General features: G+C 43.4%; 1 protein-coding gene and 1 long non-coding RNA gene across 3 annotated transcripts in view; one reads left to right on the forward strand and one right to left on the reverse strand.

Moving 5' to 3' along the window:
* The window catches only part of reep6 (receptor accessory protein 6), a 95721-nt gene that overhangs the window by 58836 nt on the left and 18695 nt on the right, over nucleotides 1-18190 (forward strand). The window lies entirely within an intron of this gene.
* The window catches only part of LOC134012989 (uncharacterized), a 354410-nt gene continuing 350844 nt past the window's right edge, over nucleotides 14625-18190 (reverse strand). The window contains exon 3 of the long non-coding RNA XR_009928664.1: nucleotides 14625-14684. This is a non-coding gene — a long non-coding RNA (uncharacterized LOC134012989). The remainder of the gene's footprint in view (nucleotides 14685-18190) is intronic.

Raw genomic sequence — 18190 nt, forward strand, 5'->3', positions numbered from 1 at the left:
CTGAGAAATCCACCTTCTGCCACTTTTCCAGCGTCCATCCTTTTAGCAGGCTGTGGGCCTTGGCAAATGCCACACGTTTTTTTAATTGACTTTTGTTTAGTGCTGGTTTCTGGGCACTGATTCGACCATGGAGGCCATTTCGAGACAGAATTCTACAAACTGTCCTGGTTGACAGGGGGACTTGAGGTGACCAGGCCTGGTGGAGTTCTGCTGCAGTGGAAAAGGGGCTGGCCTTGGATTTTCGAGCCAACAAACGGTCCTCCCGAGCAGTTGTCTTGCGGGGTCTGCCGGACCTAGGCTTGTCAAAAACATCTCCAGTCTCTTCAAATCTTTTTTTAATTCTTTGTACTTGGCGCTGAGACACATTGAAGGTGTCGGCCACCTCAGCAGTGGATCTGGTCTTCAGCCTCTTGATAATCAACTCTTTGGTCTCAGAGTGAATCTTAGGCATGTTGTCAGAGGTCAAGTTGCAGTTGATGTGAAGGTCTGGTGTGCTGGGTTCTTTTTATACACACCCACTAATTGATTGATCAATTATTGATCACAGGTGAGGCTGTAATCTAGGATTGGGTGCATCATATGACAAGGCGACAAGACTTTTGTCTTGCCAAAATCTGACCTTTCTGTGTTCATTAAATGATCAATCTTTCTTCAGTGAAGCAAATTTATTTTAGTATATTAAACATAATTTGGGAGGGTTTTAGCTTTCACATGAGCCATTTCTAAAACCAATTGATTAATTAAAAGTCAGGTTATAAATAGTTGTTTCTACAAAATTGATAAGTGACAAGACTTTTGTCAGGGACTGTAGGTCATTATGTGTATTAGAGGTCTAGTATATTGTATTGTATATTGCATACTATTGTATATTTAGGAGGTTTATTATTATTTTATTTCTATTCTATTTTAGCTTATCATAGATATAATCTATGTTCTTAGTACTTCTATGTTATGTTATGCCAGGTCGCTTGCGTTGACTTGTCCCAAGAATTTCAGTGCCCAGTCTGACCTTGTGTTGTTCTGTGCACCTGACAATAAAAAACTTGAAACAGGTGAGGGGTAATTTGACCCCAGTAAAGATTTATTTTACATAATCATCTTCGCCCTTGATCAAATTCCAGGACCCTGCATCCTTGACTTTTCCTAGATATGTGTTTTATCACCCAGTATTTTTACATTTTCAAAATCACACCAGAGAAAGCTAATTTAAGATTTTGCTCATTTTGATTTAATTGCACACTTGGACATTTTTTACCCCTGCCTTTCAAGGCTACAATTCACCTTTCTATCAGTAGATGTCGCAAGGGTTCCCTTGCACAAGTATGTAATTGAGACAAAGTTTATTTAACCTAAATATGTATAGTTTATATATCCTAGTCTATAATTATGTGTAAAATGATGACAAAAATATTTGTGAATTCTATTAAATGCATTAGCTTCACATGGACGTTTGTGTTGACTGGTAAGCGCAAATCTTATGTCATGAAAATATAATTGCAAAATGCAAATATGTTTTGTAAAGCGGATAAACATAACTAATAAATGCATTTTGCATATTCACACATGCGCAAAACTAATCATATTATATGACTTTGATAGTTTTCTATTATTACTATTTTGAAAATGGTAAGCTAAACCATTTCTGATTATAATAAGGTATAATAATAATAAAAGGAGATGACGGCATGGGCGGGGCTGTTATGATCATTGGGTGTGCTCAAGCCTTCGGCGAGAGCACAACCTTTGTTCTCTCACATATATATTATTATTATTCTTTTTGCCCCCCTAAAACTCGTAACCCTCTTCTGAGGATGTACAACATGTTTTATGGGTCATTCGATTGCTTGGCCACCTCATTGCTGCTTGCAGCTATATTTGGGTGTGCTCAAGCCTTCGGCGAGAGCACAACCTTTGTTCTCTCACATATATATTTATTTATTTATTTATTTATTATTGTTTATTTTCGCCCCCCTAAGGATCAGTCAATATTTGGCCTACATAGACAAAGTAGGTGTCAAAAGTTTCGTCTTGGTAGCGATTGAGTTGCTTCTATTGGAATTTACGTTCCGTTGCATGGTTTAGGCTGAAGTTAAGTTTTTGTGGCGAAAAGTGAAGCTAACGGTGGCTAATTTGCTAGCCACAGTCACTGACGTTACTAACGTCACTACGTCACTAACGTCACGAAAACACGCGTGACTACCTTTGGCAGAACATTCGTTTCGCATCTGTTAACTTGGGGGATAGCTAGGCTAACTATAGCTTTACTGCAAGGCAGCTGCAGAAACGCCACAAGCAAAGAGGCCAGGGTGATAACTATTTACTCACTTTACTTCGTGATATGACACACAATTGTCATGTGTAATGTACAGTATAAGCTGATATTATTAAGGAAGTACATCTACTTTCGGAAACAGTAGTCTACTATTTCACTGAAGTATTAGCATCATGACATTAGCCTGTGTTGCAACACATACTACAGTGGTCTATGATGTAGCGTTATCTGTTTTCAATCGTTAAAATAAACATTTCTCACATATACATTTTCGTTGTAGGGTTTATTCTGACATTAGTAAACGATTTGTTGGTGAAATTACCATTACCTGTGGTTTCAAACCAGTGTAGCTCACTGCAACGCTGTAGCTTACGTGAGACACACTACAAAAACATCTACACTACACAGCTGTTTAGGAAGTCAAACGGCGACAGAACATGTTCGGCACTCCCCTTACTTAAATCAAAAGTCTATCTAACTACTAACCTGAACTTCATTGCCACAGCCTAAACGTTGTCAATCTGTTCATGAAAATAATTAATTTCATCTTAAACCGTACAACGGAACGTTAAATCCAATTCAACCAACGCAATCGCTACCAAGACGAACACAGCAGTAGTCTAGTACTGTACAGTACCGTAGTAGTACAATTTACCGGGGCAGCTTCTCCACACAGGGCTATATCGCATTTTGCGTTGTTACTGACAATGATCGCTACCAGTGAGCTTTTTATGAATGAGCGATTTTCCACTAAATAAATGTCAAGCTTATTTACGTTTTGGGGGGCATATTTTCAGTTAGCAGATGGTACTGTTTGAATCGCGATTCCATTTTCTACTGCTGGGTAACGTCGTAGAATAATCTTCAAAGGGGGTTCTTTATTAATGAATGAATGCAATGAGTAGGCTAAATGCCTGAAAATATCATGAGAAGGGAAAAACTTAAAATGACGTTTAAGTCATAGAGATTAGGTCAATTTTACACCGGTCTGCCCAATTTATTCGTTTTGTTTCAACGATGAGGCTGCCTCTTGCAGGGGAAATGAGAAGACATCTATTTCATTCTACACTTCACTCGTATTTTCAGTTGTAAATGAGCAGCAAAAAAAAAATGCTTTTAAATCTATGTCATCTTTATAAATAATAAGTATGCATTTTTATATAAAATATACAGAAATATCAGTTGTAAAAATGTCATTCAAAAACGGACCCCTGTGCAACCGACGCAAGCAAGCACACCCTACAATTTCCCCAGAAATTGTACCCTCTCTAGTTGGATTTACAATAGTGTAACCGATCGTTGTTGAAGGCTTAAAATGTATAATAATTAGTGACACGGACAGACTACAGGGCTCCGTGACTCCTTGAATCGGCCAGCCACACTTTCTTGTCTCTACTGTCTGCACACGACTTCCTCCTTCACAATCAAAGTCCCATTTTCTAATTCCTGCCTAACATTATAACAGCCCATGCAATAAAATAGTGTACAATATAATTTCTGAAATATCGAGAGGTATAAATGAGTAAAAGAGCATTTTACAACCTTTCACATCTGGCTGAAAAGAATGCCCATATTTTGTACAAAGAGTGCGTGAATGTAACAATAAGCTAAATGAAATTGATTCTTGAGCTGTAAGTAGGCCTATCAGAATGGAATGCTTGGAAAGTTGGGTAATTGTAGAGTAAGCTAGACAATGTTGATAAGAACTGTTGAGACCAAATCCATTGATTCACTACGTGATCAATCATTTGAAGGGGGGATGGGATATCACACCTTTCAACCAGCTCCAAAAAAAGAAGAAATCCTATGCACAATGCAATAACCGAGATTAGCCTATTTATTCTATTTAGTCCGTAGATGTAAAGGGAACACAACTTAGGCTATTCTAAATTAGTCAGGCTAGTTGTAGTAGATGTATCAAGTAGGCGGCCTATAAAATGCAACTTTCATTTTACATGTGCTACTGCCCTTGCGTAACCTGCCATCTACACTTGAAACTGGAGTCCCAATGTAACAGTCATAGCCTACATGAAACCAAAATACACATTCTCAACCAGTATGATACTATCCACTGCCTAATATGCTAAATGACTGCTAAATGACTAAATGTAATATAGGCTACACTGCCTGTCTTGTCATTCCGAAAGTTGTTAAATTGAATAGGCTAACCATCAACATGTAGGCTAACTTCAAGTAAGTCTGTAGCCTAGAATTTCCAAACAAATTACACATGGCTCTCAGTTTTGCAATACTTGGAACGTGTCCTGACAATAAATGAAGACAATTACATATTTTGCCAGTATAATTGGATCTAATTAGACCATTAAATGTTCATGATGTCCCTGTGGGTTTATATTTTTGACTGGTAACAACAACGCGATCTTGTCAGCCGACTAAAATGTTGATAATATCGGGCTACTATAGACCAACTGCAGTGGATCGGGTGCGAAGATACAAATGTTTTTCTCTTCACTGGGATCAAATGACCCCTGCTCTGCGCTTCTTAGGTTTAGGGTTGCAAAGGGGCAAAACATTTCCGGAAACTTTCTGGAAACTGTCCATGGGAACTTAACATGGGGAATTTTGGTAATATTTGGAGTTGGAAACTTCACGGGAAGGTGGAACTTAAAGGGAATTAATTGGAAATTTGGGGTAATTTTACAAGAATGCTATCAAAATATAAAATGGATGTAGTCCTGAAGGAGTAATCCTAATAATATTAATAATACTAACAAACACAAATGTCTTTCAAACACGTATTTATTAACGAATAACAATTTATCACAGAAACAACCATCTTTCACACAAAAACATTAGACAATACACACACAAAACCATCTGGCCATGAATCAGATGATGATCAGAATCCGCATGAGGTACATCATTGATGCTTTTTTTAAAATATCTGATTCTTTTCTTTATTGAAGCTGAAGTACCTATCTTCAGCTTCAATATTTAAAGGACCACCCTGGATTTTGTCAAGCATCTGGTTTAAGGCAATTATCAATCAGTCAGACAGCTAGTGTCCAACAGGAAACAAAACTTTTTGAGGGAGAGGGGAAGGGGGCTATGAAATAAAAATCAGTTCACACCAGACATGCCGTGTTTAGAAGCGTCCCAGATGCAACCCTCCACGCAGGTATATTCCTAATATACGCAGGTATATTTTCTAATTTTGACAGAGGTCATGTCCAAGCCATAAGGTAAAATACAAAATAAAAGTATGAAAATCGTGTGCCTTTCCATAATGCGAGTTTACCAAATAAACGGGAAAGTAACTGACATGCCTGGCTTAAATTCGCTTTATGGTATATGCCCCTGGTCACAAAAAATAAATCTTATTTCACTTCACTACTTCAGTTGCAAAAGGCCAGACATTTTACATCATGGATGACAAGAGATTCATCCTAGAAGTTGAGCAACACTAATTGTATGACACCACAAATCCACAAATAGATTACACAAATTTGTATCTCGCAAACTCGCCAATACAGCTGCCTCACAGTTCCTCTTCTGAAATGCTGTACAACTAAACCTATACAACTAAACCTGGGGCCTGTACTACGAATCAAGATTTGGCGTTAACGAGGTAACTACAGGTTCAACCCAGGGTTTTCTGTATCACGACAGTGGATCACTTGTTACCGAGGTAGATTGCCATGGTAACACATGCTGAACGCCTAATGTTGGGGAGAGCTAAGGGGACTGTAAACCTTAGGGGTGTTGTCGGAGTGTGTTCGCCCTTGGGTGTCGGTTAGAACACAAATGGATCCAGAAACGATCAGACTTATGGAGTTTTAATGAGTAGTGAAAGTAAGGTGTGGTCTACAAGAAATAAGAGAAATACAATTACTAATGTATATCATACACAAAGGAATAATACACAAATCATCTTGTTAAAGAGACTAATTAAACATCAGAGCCTACTGCCTTCAGAGCTCCGCTTCTAAACTGTCGACTCGCGCACCTCAGTGAACAACGTAGCATCAATAGCTTCTGAACCAGCGCGTCCGTTATAACATTTAACACTGGCGCTCTTCACGATTTATAACGAAACTCGGTAATAACAATCCTACTAACAAAAGGCAGCATACATCTATGAACACACATACAGATACTTACAATTCGTTCATTGACGCACACCGCTTGGCTCATGCACAACATTACATCGCCCAACGATGCAACGGCCATCAATTCCATTACCAACTGCCTGTTGGCAATAAACAAATGGATGAATGATAACTTTCTTAAATTAAATGAAGACAAAACCGAAGTCCTACTATGTGGCCCCAAATCCAAAAGAGAGATGCTTATTAAGAATCTTGGAGGCTTAACCCCCTGTCTTAAACCAGAGGTGACGAGTCTTGGTGTAATCCTGGACTCAGATTTGAATTTCAACTCTCACATTAATAAAGTGACCAAAACAGCTTTCTTTCACCTGAGGAATATAGCAAAGGTACGACCATTCATAAACCAAAATGATGCAGAGAAGTTAATTTATGCTTTTATATCCAGCCGGCTGGACTACTGTAACGCACTTTTCACTGGTCTTCCCAAGAAAACCACTGAAAGACTACAGCTCATTCAAAATTCTGCAGCTAGATTATTAACCAAAACTAAAAGGAGAGAACACATTAGTCCTGTCCTAGCTACTTTACACTGGCTCCCTGTTACCTTCAGAATTGACTTTAAGGTCCTTTTCCTCACATACAAAACTCTACACGGACAAGGACCTAGCTACATTGCTAACTCCTTTATAAACTACACACCAGCTATAACACTGCGATCATCAAATGCAGGCCTATTAGAGGTCACCAGAAGCAGTCATAAGAAGATTGGTGATTCGGCCTTTGTCAATTACGCCCCAAAACTATGGAACAAATTACCCATAAATATTAGGGAAGCAAACACTCTAGACATTTTTAAAAGACAGCTTAAAACCTACCTTTTTACCGAAGCATTTAAGTAATTTTATCTCAAAAGGGTTTTCCTACTTTTTAAAGTTGTTTTCTCTCTTGAACAGAGATCTTATTGGGATTTTTATTTTTGTTTGAATTGTTTATCACTTGTATTATTGTTTTTATTGATTTTATGTAAAGCACCTTGAACTACAATTCTTGTATGAAATGTGCTATATAAATAAAGACTTACTTACTTACTTACTAAACTCTAACTAGCAAAGTAACTCTCCTCTCGATGCTAGTCACGCTACTAACGAGTCACACTGCACTCGCGTCACTAACGGGCGGAGCTACTGTTTAACAGGTAACCTACAACACACAAACACAGTAGCTCTATAGCCTTTTGTACAGCCGCCCCCAAACTGTCAGTTTGCTCCTGAAAAAGGCTACTGAAGGGTAACAGCAGCTGTATCCTCAGGATCATCTCCATCTGGGATGGCTGGGAGGACAACCAGTCGTGCCACTGGCCGTGTATACGTCTTGTCCTTAATCTTGATCTCTGCTGACCTCACGTGACCATCTGCACTTGGATGCACTTTAACTACCCGTCCAATCGACCATAAAGCTCTAGGAAGTTGTGGGTCGACTAACATAACTACTGTGTCTTCAGTGAGGTCGGCTGGTGTAGTATGCCACTTCTGACGAGCCTGTAGGCTAGGCAAGTAGTTCCTAATGAAGCTAGACCAGAAGTGCTCTGTAAGGACCTGGCAGTGTCTCCATCTGCGTCGGCTGAGAAGTTCGGTCTCGGGGTAAATCACTTGAGGCAAGGAACTATCTAGCCGCCCCATCAACAGGAGATTCGGAGTGACTGGGTCTGGGTCCGAAATACTGGAGGATACATATCCCAAAGGCTTCGAGTTTAAGATGTTTTCCACTTCTATAAGGACAGTCTTCAGCACTTCCTCCGTCACAGGCTGACTCCCCACAGTGGTGTAGAGTGCGACCTTGACGGAGCGGACCTCTCTTTCCCAGGCTCCCCCAAAGTGAGGTGCACCAGGAGGGTTGAAACGGAAGGCGATCTTCTGTTTAGCCAGCTGCTGCTGCAGACCTGGCGACATAGCAGCGAAGGCTTCGCGCAGCTCCCTCTCTCCTCCTCTAAAGTTTGTTCCCTGGTCAGAAAACAACTCAGCAGGTATCCCACGACGGGCAGTAAATCTCCGAAGAGCCATTAGAAAGGAATCAGCATCCATATTGGTCAAGAGATCCAAGTGAACACATCTAGTAGTGAGACACTTGAATATGATCCCCCATCTCTTCTCTGTCCGCCTCCCCAATTTAACGGGAAAGGGTCCAAAGCAGTCCATGCCTGTCGAATGGAAGGCTGGCTTGTTGAGTCGTAGGCGTGCGGTTGGTAAGTCAGCCATCTTGGGGACAGCCGGTCTGGCCTTCCACCTCCGGCAGTCTGTGCAGGTGAGCTGGAAGCGACGGATGGCTTCCCTTCCTCGCAGGATCCAAAATGTGCGTCGAATTTCAGCAAACACCCTCTCAGGGCCGGGATGGCACAGACGGTTGTCGTAGTCTTGAATCAGGAGTTTTGTAAACAGATGACTAGGGTCGAGAACAATAGGATGCACTGTGCACGGTTCCATACCTTCTGCTCGACGGAGTCGACCTCCAACTCTAATAAGCTCCCTGTTCTCGTCTAACTCGGGTGCCAGAGTAACTAGGCGGCTGCTGACAGGAACGGGTTTACCTGTCTTCAGGAGTCGTAGCTCGTCTGGGAAGCTGTCTTGCTGAACCTTCCGATAGATACAGTTCTCAGCTTCCAGATAATCCTCTGCGGTGTAGTTACCGACTTGGTTTGCCGCCCCGTGTTGCTCCTGCATTGTCACCTCCACTAGATCTTTCCATGTCTTGCACTGAACCACCTTTGCTGTTTGGGAACTAGACACTGCAGAGGCGACACCGCAGAAGGTGGGCTTCCGGAGCTCGGATGCATCTTCCTTGGATTTGGTAGTAGGATTCCCTAGTGTGCACAGAGCTCTAACCTGGGCATAGAGTGTGTGCGCTTCGGGGCTACTCTAGACCTGCCCATAAGAAAGGATAGATGTATCACCCCTCTACTTCCTTCTGTCCTGAGATATGCAACCGACCCGTAGGCCTTCTCCGATGCATCACAGAACACGTGGATCTCTCTTCTGATGTCTGACTGATCCACCTCTTCTGGCTCGTAGCATCTGGGTAAACATATTTGTGGCAAGACCTGCAGCTCTTCTTCCCAGTCTTTCCAGGCTTGTAACAGGTCTTGTGGGAGCAGGGGGTCATCCCAATCTCTTTTCTTGTCCCAGAGACGTTGAACCAGTACCTTGGCCCTGGTCGTATAGGGTAAGATGAACCCGAGGGGGTCATATTGACTTGCAAGAACCTTGTATACATTCCTCATGGTTGGTAAGCCATAGTTCACAGGTCGATGCTTATACCCCAAGGTATCCGTTTGGAAGTGCCAACTGAGCCCAAGAGTGCATTCAGGGGCATCTGCCTTATCTTCAGCTAGCCAGAGCTCTGTACTTTCCGACTTCGCCTCCTTTGGTAGGTGGTTAACAACACTCTGCACATTGCTAGCCCACTGCCGTAACTCGAACCCTCCAGACGACAGGAGTTCCCTCAGCCTATCCACTAGCTGTCTCGCTACACCAGGGTTCGGCAAGCTCTGTAAGCAGTTGTCGACGTAGAAACACCATTCTATGGAGAATCGCACATCTTCTCCAGGCATGCTGTGCTCTGTTACGTGCTTCTGGACCGCGAAGGTTGCGCAGCATGGGCTACAGGTAGTACCGAAGGGAAGTACCTGCCATTTCGAAGACATCAGGGGGGTCCTCTCTCCTCATGTCACGCCACACAAACCTCAGGAGGGCTCTGTCTTCAGGAAGAAGGCGGACCTGGTGAAACATTGCCTTGATGTCTCCACTGACCGCAACAGCATACTCCCTGAAGCTCAGTAATACTCCCAAAAGAGATGCACCCAAGGTGGGCCCCGGCAGGAGTGACTCGTTCAGACTGAAGCCCTGGTTCTGGTGGGAACAGTTAAACACCAGGCGGTTCTTGCCATTATGACTCACCATATGATGGGGTATATACCACGACTCGTGATCTTGTGCAGGGATGTCAGGGCTGAGTTTAGCGACTGCCCCGGTCTGAACCAGCTTCTGGATCTCTGAACTGTAGATGGTGGCCCGCACCGGGTCTTTGGCTAGCCGCTTCTCAAGCTGGGAAGGACTGCCTCTTTCTGGGCCTGGAAGTAGGGCATTTTCTTCTTACGAAGTAGCGGGGTAGCATATCTCAACACTCCATCCACCTCCACTCGTGTCGTCTTCGCTTCTAGCAGATCAACAGCTTCTTGGTCCTGCCTCGAACGAGTTACTAATTTTTCATTTCGGAACGGTAGGGTATCTACCTGCCAGAGTTTCTCGACGTGTCGGAGGAGCTCTGCCTCTGGTGGGGCTATGGACGTCAGCAGACATTGCTGTGGGCGAAGATGCTGCTCGACCAACCTCGCTGGCCCCTGGAGAGTCCATCCTAGCCTGGTCAGGATGGCTGCTGGCCCACCAGGTGGACCAAACCGTACTGGTTCGATGGGAGTGATCAAGTGAGGATTATCGGCTCCAATAAGGATCAAGGGCTGGGCATTCTCGAACGACCGTAGCGGCAGACCAGCCAGGTGGTTGTACTTCTGAAGGCTAGTTACAGGATAGGAGTGTTCGGCTAACCCCAGGCGTGTGGCTGTAAAGGCGTCTTTAATGAGAAAACTAGTCTTGGGCTGTAAGACTGGGGAAATGCGGAATGTCACCGCTGCACCCCGGAGAGTCTGAATATCTTGCCTTATTGTTCTCAAGGCGAGATCCTCAGGAGTACCTTGTAGTCCGAGCTTCCTCGCCGCCTCTGGGAGGAGCATTGTACGTTCCGACCCATCGTCCAGTATAGCGTACGTGTCAAGGGTACGGCTTCCGTGTTGAAGGTGCACTCTGATGACTTTGAGCAGGACACGGCTGGGGTCTGTTGGCCTCTCCAGATAGAGCACCTCAGCTGTTGTACTGACCAGATGACTCTCTTCTTGGTGTGCCTCCTTCGGGGCTCTGAAGTTTACCTCATGAAGAACTGATAGGTTACCCTTTTTCTTTCCCGCATCTAGGGTAGCCTTGGAGGCAGCAGTGTGACTTTCAGGCTGATCTCTGGCTCCATGCAGAACTGTGGCGGATATTTTCCATTGACGACCATCTGGTTTCGGCATAGGCTGGTCCTTGTTCCTTTTGTGTAGTGACTGGCCATCAAAGTCTTGGCACCAGGATTCGTAACGAAGCCACTCTGAGAAGTCCAAGAGGGTATATATGGCGCCAGGCTGGTGAAACATGCGACGTCTGAAGTCTGACCTCATCTCTGGTGGGAGCTTGCTGAGCAGACGTGCAACGTGTGACCCACACCTCAGCTCCACGTCACCCTCGGGTCCCAGGGACCTAAGCATACCAACCAAGGATCGTACCTGTAGGGCAAACTTTTCAAAGGCTGTTGTATCTCCCCGTCATATATCCGCAGAGTCCATAACACTAGCAATCTTCTGTAAGGCCATCTGATGTGGCTGTCCAAACTTCTCCTTTAGAGCCAACATAGTGTCAGTGTATGGAGTGGGGGAGTAGAGGTACGAATCTGCCACTAAGCGGGCCTCTTCCAGCTTCAGGTGGTCGACCAAGATCTGATACCTGAAGAGCTCGGTCCCATCCTCTGGCAAGAGGTTCTCCAGTGCTATTTTCAGACGGGCGAACTCACTTGGATCTCGATGGCTGAAGTACGAGATGGTTGGGCGGGGCCCTCTGTACATGCGTTCTGCTACTGCAGCCGTGGTAGGATTAGCCTTTCGCGGCTCTGGCGGTTGACTATAGTCTGGCTTTGGTGTCCATGAAGAAACGTATTGTGGGGCAGTTGGTGGGTACCTCATCCTTCGGGACTCATCCACTGCAAGGGGGGGATGTAGCTCTCTTTGGTAGAGGTTGCCTACTTGGCGCGCCTTCGTAGGTTGAAACTGTATGACAAACCTGGTGGGGGGTCTGACTATACCCTCCATGGTCGTAGTAGCTTGACCCTCTCACGCGCGTCGATGGTGGGGGCCCAGGAACCCTGGCAATTTGTGACGATGGAACGGCTGTGGCCAGGGCTTGGCCCTTTATCACTTGGAGTTCACCCATCATTTTATTTAGACTCTTAACTAGCTGCTCTCTCCCGCTCTCTGACACCCCTACCTCCTCCTCCTGAGGCCATGGTGGGGGGTCTGGCCAACCCTCATCATCATCTTTCTCCTCACGAGGAAGGGGCGTGCTGTAGTCAGGTGGTGGGATAAGCACAGGCCATGGTGGGATGTGGAGAGGCTTTAAGGAGGATGAGATCACAGCGTTGGATTGCTGGAGGCTGGAAACGCTCACCAATACCCTCCTCAAATCGTCCTTCATGTCCTTCAATCTTTCTATGTCTTCAAGACATGATCTCTGGGATTGACGCAGTCTACTGTTTTCTTGACGTATCTCTTCCAAGTCTTGATAGGTGGGTGTCTGCTCCCGGTGATTGCTGTGGTAGTATGAAGAGGCTCCTTGGTTATACTCCTCATCACATCCATCTGTCGTCGGGTTGCGGGCTAGCTGGGTTTCTGACCTGTATCCGCTCAGATGATGGCTATCATCCCATACATCAGGCGCAGCATCCCGTCTAACCTGAGGAGCAGATGTGGAGGCGCATGCTGAGGTGGGGGGTGTCATCCTGGAAAATCCCTCCATATTATACACTTCCTCCTCTTCCTGTTGATGGCGCACACCGCTTGGCTCATGCACAACATTAAACTCTAACTAGCAACGTAACTCTCCTCTCGATGCTAGTCACGCTACTAACGAGTCGCACTGCACTTGCGTCACTAACGGGCGGAGCTACTGTTTAACAGGTAACCTACAACACACAAACACAGTAGCTCTATAGCCTTTTGTACACCTAACCTGGTCGGGAGCTGGTTAAGTTGGAGTTCAGAGATCAACCGGTACAAAATCCCCGCCCACTAACTCATGGAGTTAGTGAGTCTTGAGGATAATGGCGTCACCGTTCATAGAAGATCCTATGTAGCTTGGTGCGCGGATAGTGAGAGGTGCGCTCAGAAGAGCCAGAACATTTAGAGACCGACAAATCCCTTTGGCATTCCCTGATGAGTATCTTTATTAAAGATATATATTCTCAGCTGAGAGAATTACGTATCTTTGCTCATCTCAGCTTTTTGAGCTGTATGTTGCCAATGTGACACATCGAAGCGAAAAATAATAAATAGGACATTGAAAGAAAGAAATGGTGAGAACCCCCACAAAAGACTCAAAAAGCACAACAAAAAAGCCACAAAAAGGTATAAAAAGGAAAAAGTTTAAGGGTTCCAGGGTTCTTTTTATACAGGCTCCTCACATTGTCTGCTCCAACCTGAAACAAATAAAGAACATTGTCCCTTTGCAAGGCACACTTGGAGAAAGTTGAAGGTGTCCATTTGACTACTGTGTTTCAAGGTTCATTGCTAAAACCTTGTGTCTTTGTCTTGGCCTTGAAGTGGAGGCCCTAGGCTCAGGGGGAGGAAGAAGTTCCTATTCCTGCTGAGTTTAACACCAAAGCAATTTAATCAATTGAGTCATATTTGAAATGAGCACTTTAAGGACTTGTCTCGTGTTCAGACCACCACCATTAGCAAGTCATTACAGACACTTTAATCACATCCACACGTTCACACACTCTCACCATATGTGTTGCAAGTGGTAAAGAAAACTCAAAAGTGTACCCCTAAAATGCTCTCTGAGCAGGCAGACACAGTTTCCTGATCATCTAGGACCTCCACTTGAGAAAGTAAATGGCATATTTGATCAATATTCAGCAACCACGTATGGCATACATACTGGCGTATGACTATTAGTTTCACTGTTACCTCTGTATGGCACAGTGGGACGACAGTGGGTGGTGGCAGCAACACCACTGTATTTCCTGTCACTGCAGAGAACAGTAATACATTTCCCTCCTACAATATTCATAAATAATTGTTGAATGAACATGGTCACATAGATGACTTGAAACATACATATGCCTGGGTTTCCGAGCTGCTGCCACCAGGGTCTGAAGATATGCCCCCTTCCACTCCTTCCATCATGGGGCGACCCTGATAGCTGGAGAGGGCCAGCTCCTCAGCAGGAGTGAAGTCCTGTGGAGGAGGGCCCCCTCCAGTTTTCTTTGCCAAATTTTTCTTCCTGTTGGCTGAAAGCAATTTCATTGTTCGATAGGCCCTTTGTATACCAATATCCTACAAAAGGGACTCAGGCAATTCAGCCTTGTACTTGTTGGCCTTAAAATATATGCAAGTATTGCCTACTGCTACTTACCGTTTTGAATTATGTTTTTTTTTTATTATTATTATTTGCTCCCATGATCGTTTGCCACTGCCAGGGTTGCAACTAAAATAATACAGCAACAGAAGTTTAACGTTATGGAATGCACAAGTGTAATTATGGTCACATCTTGTGCCTGGGGCAGTGATATCAATAAGTCATGTAGCTTACGCATTTACAGCGTCTGCTATTTTCTGCCAGCTTGGCAGCAGCGACTTTGTTGATTTTTGCCTGTATTATATGTCTGTATTCCTGATATGTTTGTATTACAATATTTCACGCAGGAGGAGTAGACAAAGTTTGTAAGATTATTGTCTGCTCCTCCTGCGTGAAAAATATCCCCTTTAAGAGAGTGTGGGGCACAGAGACCCATCTCCACGTCATGTTTTATTTTAGTTGAAGCAGCCTTTTGACTTTTGTTTCTACACCCTTCAACATGCCTTGACACTATAACTCACTCACCCACACACTCACACCACCGATCTGCCGACTAACATACCTCGTCAGTTATGTTTGTATTTTCTTTAGTTAATTAATAAATTACTTTGTTGCAACTCAACACTGGTGCATGCTCACCCATTTTTGCCACAAACCTTGAGATGGGTTTGTGACAGTCAGACTAAATTTATATCACAAATTCAAAATGTTGAATGGAGAATATGGGTCCCCTAGACAAATTTTCCAAAAGGAGAAAACAAAGCAGAAAAATGACCATGACCTACATGCGGACAAAAATACCAGCACCTGTCACATATGATTGTGAGCTACATTGTTTATTCAATGCAGATGAATTCTACTTTTAGTGTCAAACACACTCACTGGCCACTTTATTACGTACACCTCGCCAGTACCGGGTTGGACCCCCTTTTGCCTTAAGAGCTGCTTTAATTGGGTGTGCTCAAGCCTTCGGCGAGAGCACAACCTTTGTTCTCTCACATATATATTATTATTATTTTTATTTCTTTTTGCCCCCCTAAAACTCAGTCAATATTTGGCCTACATAGACAACGTAGGTGTCAAAAGTTTCGTCTTGGTAGCGATTGAGTTGCTTCTATTGGAATTTACGTTCCGTTGCATGGTTTAGGCTGAAGTTAAGTTTTTGTGGCGAAAAGTGAAGCTAACGGTGGCTAATTTGCTAGCCACAGTCACTGACGTTACTAACGTCACTACGTCACTAACGTCACGAAAACACCCGTGACTACCTTTGGCAGAACATTCGTTTCGCATCTGTTAACTTGGGGGATAGCTAGGCTAACTATAGCTTTACTGCAAGGCAGCTGCAGAAACGCCACAAGCAAAGAGGCCAGGGTGATAACTATTTACTCATTTTACTTTGTGATATGACACACAATTGTGATGTGTAATGTACAGTATAAGCTGATATTATTAAGGAAGTACATCTACTTTCGGAAACAGTAGTCTACTATTTCACTGAAGTATTAGCATCATGACATTAGCCTGTGTTGCCCGGGCAACACATACTACAGTGGTCTATGATGTAGCGTTATCTGTTTTCAATCGTTAAAATAAACATTCCTCACATATACATTTTCGTTGTAGGATTTATTCTGACATTAGTAAACGATTTGTTGGTGAAATTACCATTACCTGTGGTTTCAAACCAGTGTAGCTCACTGCAACGCTGTAGCTTACGCGAGACACACGACAAAAACATCTAACTTACACAGCTGTTTAGGAAGTCAAACGGCGACAGAACATGTTCGGCACTCCCCTTACTTAAATAAAAAGTCTATCTAACTACTAACCTGAACTTCATTGCCACAGCCTAAACGTTGTCAATCTGTTCATGAAAATAATTAATTTCAGCCTAAACCGTACAACGGAACGTTACATCCAATTCAACCAACGCAATCGCTACAGTACCAAGACGAACACAGCAGTAGTCTAGTACTGTACCGTAGTAGAATTTACCGGGGCAGCTTCTCCACACAGGGCTATATCGCATTTTGCGTTGTTACTGACAATGATCGCTACCAGTGAGATTTTTATCAATGAGCGATTTTCCACTAAATAAATGTCAAGCTTATTTACGTTTTTGGGGGCATATTTTCAGTTAGCAGATGGTACTGTTTGAATCGCGATTCCATCTTCTACTGCCGGTAACGTCGTAGAATAATCTTCAAAGGGGGTTCTTTATTAATGAATGAATGCAATGAGTAGGCTAAATGCCTGAAAATATCACGAGAAGGTAAAACTTAAAAGGACGTTTAAATCATAGAGATTAGGTCAATTTTTACACCGCTCTGCCAAATTTATTCGTTTTGATTCAGCTATGAGGCTGCCTCTTGCAGGGGAAATGAGAAGACATCTATTTAATTCTACACTTCACTCGTATTTTGAGTTGTAAATGAGCAGCAACAAATATATGCTTTTAAATCTATGTAATCTTTATAAATAATAAGTATGCATTTTTATATAAAATATACAGAAATACGGACCCCTGTGCAACCGATGCAAGCAAGCACACCCTACAATTTCCCCAGAAATTGTACCCTCTCTAGTTCTTCATGGCATACTTTCAACAAGGTGTTGGAAACCTTCCTCATAAATGTTGGTCCATATTGACATGATAGCATCACGCAGTTCCTGCAGATTTGTCGGCTGCACATCCATGATGCGAATCTCCCGTTCGACCACATCCCAAGTTCTCTATTGGATTGAGATCTGGTGATTGTGGAGGCCATAGGAGTACAGTGAACTCATTGTCATGTTCAAGAAACCAGTTTAAGATGATTTCAGCTTTGTGACATTATCCTGCTGGAAGTAGCCATCAGAAGATGGGTACACTGTGGTTATTAAGGGATGGACATGGTCAGCAACAATACTCAGGTAGGCTTGTTGCGTTTAAACAATGCTCAATTGGTACTAAGGGGCCCAAAGTGTGCCAAGAAAATATCCCTCACACCATTAGGCCACCACTACCAGCCTGGGCTGCGTTTCCCGAAAGCGTCGTAAGCCTAAATTGATTGTAGAATCCATCGTAGGACGAATCTTAGTTTTACGGGCCCTTCCTAAAGACATCGTAGCTAAAGTACTCTTGAAAGTGCATAGATTAGCCTACTCCTTATGAGCATGTTTGGGAAACGCACGTAAGAAATATCGATGGTTTCGTTTTGTTCGTTTTTTGCTCGATCGTTGCTACGATCCATCGTTATCGGGAAACGCAGCCCTGAACCATTGATGGATCCATGCTTTCATGTTGTTTACGCCAAATTCTGACCCTACCATCTGAATGTCACAGCTGAAATCGAGACTCATCAGACCAGGCAACGTTTTTCCAATCTTTTTTTGTCCAATTTTGGTGACTGAATTGTGGCCTCACTATCCTTCAAAAGAGAGCCTTAAGAATTGTAAATAAAACCACTTATAGAGCACCAATTACTCTACTGTTTATTAAATTAAAAGCACTAAAATTCAGAGATATTGTTGACTTCAAAACTGCACAAATTATGTACAAAATAACTAATCAACAGCTATCGAACAGTATTCAAGGGTTGTTTCAAATGAGAGAGAGCAAACATCACTTAAGAGGAACATTTGTATTTAAAAAG

The sequence above is a fragment of the Osmerus eperlanus genome, chromosome 26 (assembly GCF_963692335.1).
Source record: "Osmerus eperlanus chromosome 26, fOsmEpe2.1, whole genome shotgun sequence".
Lineage (NCBI taxonomy): Eukaryota > Metazoa > Chordata > Actinopteri > Osmeriformes > Osmeridae > Osmerus > Osmerus eperlanus.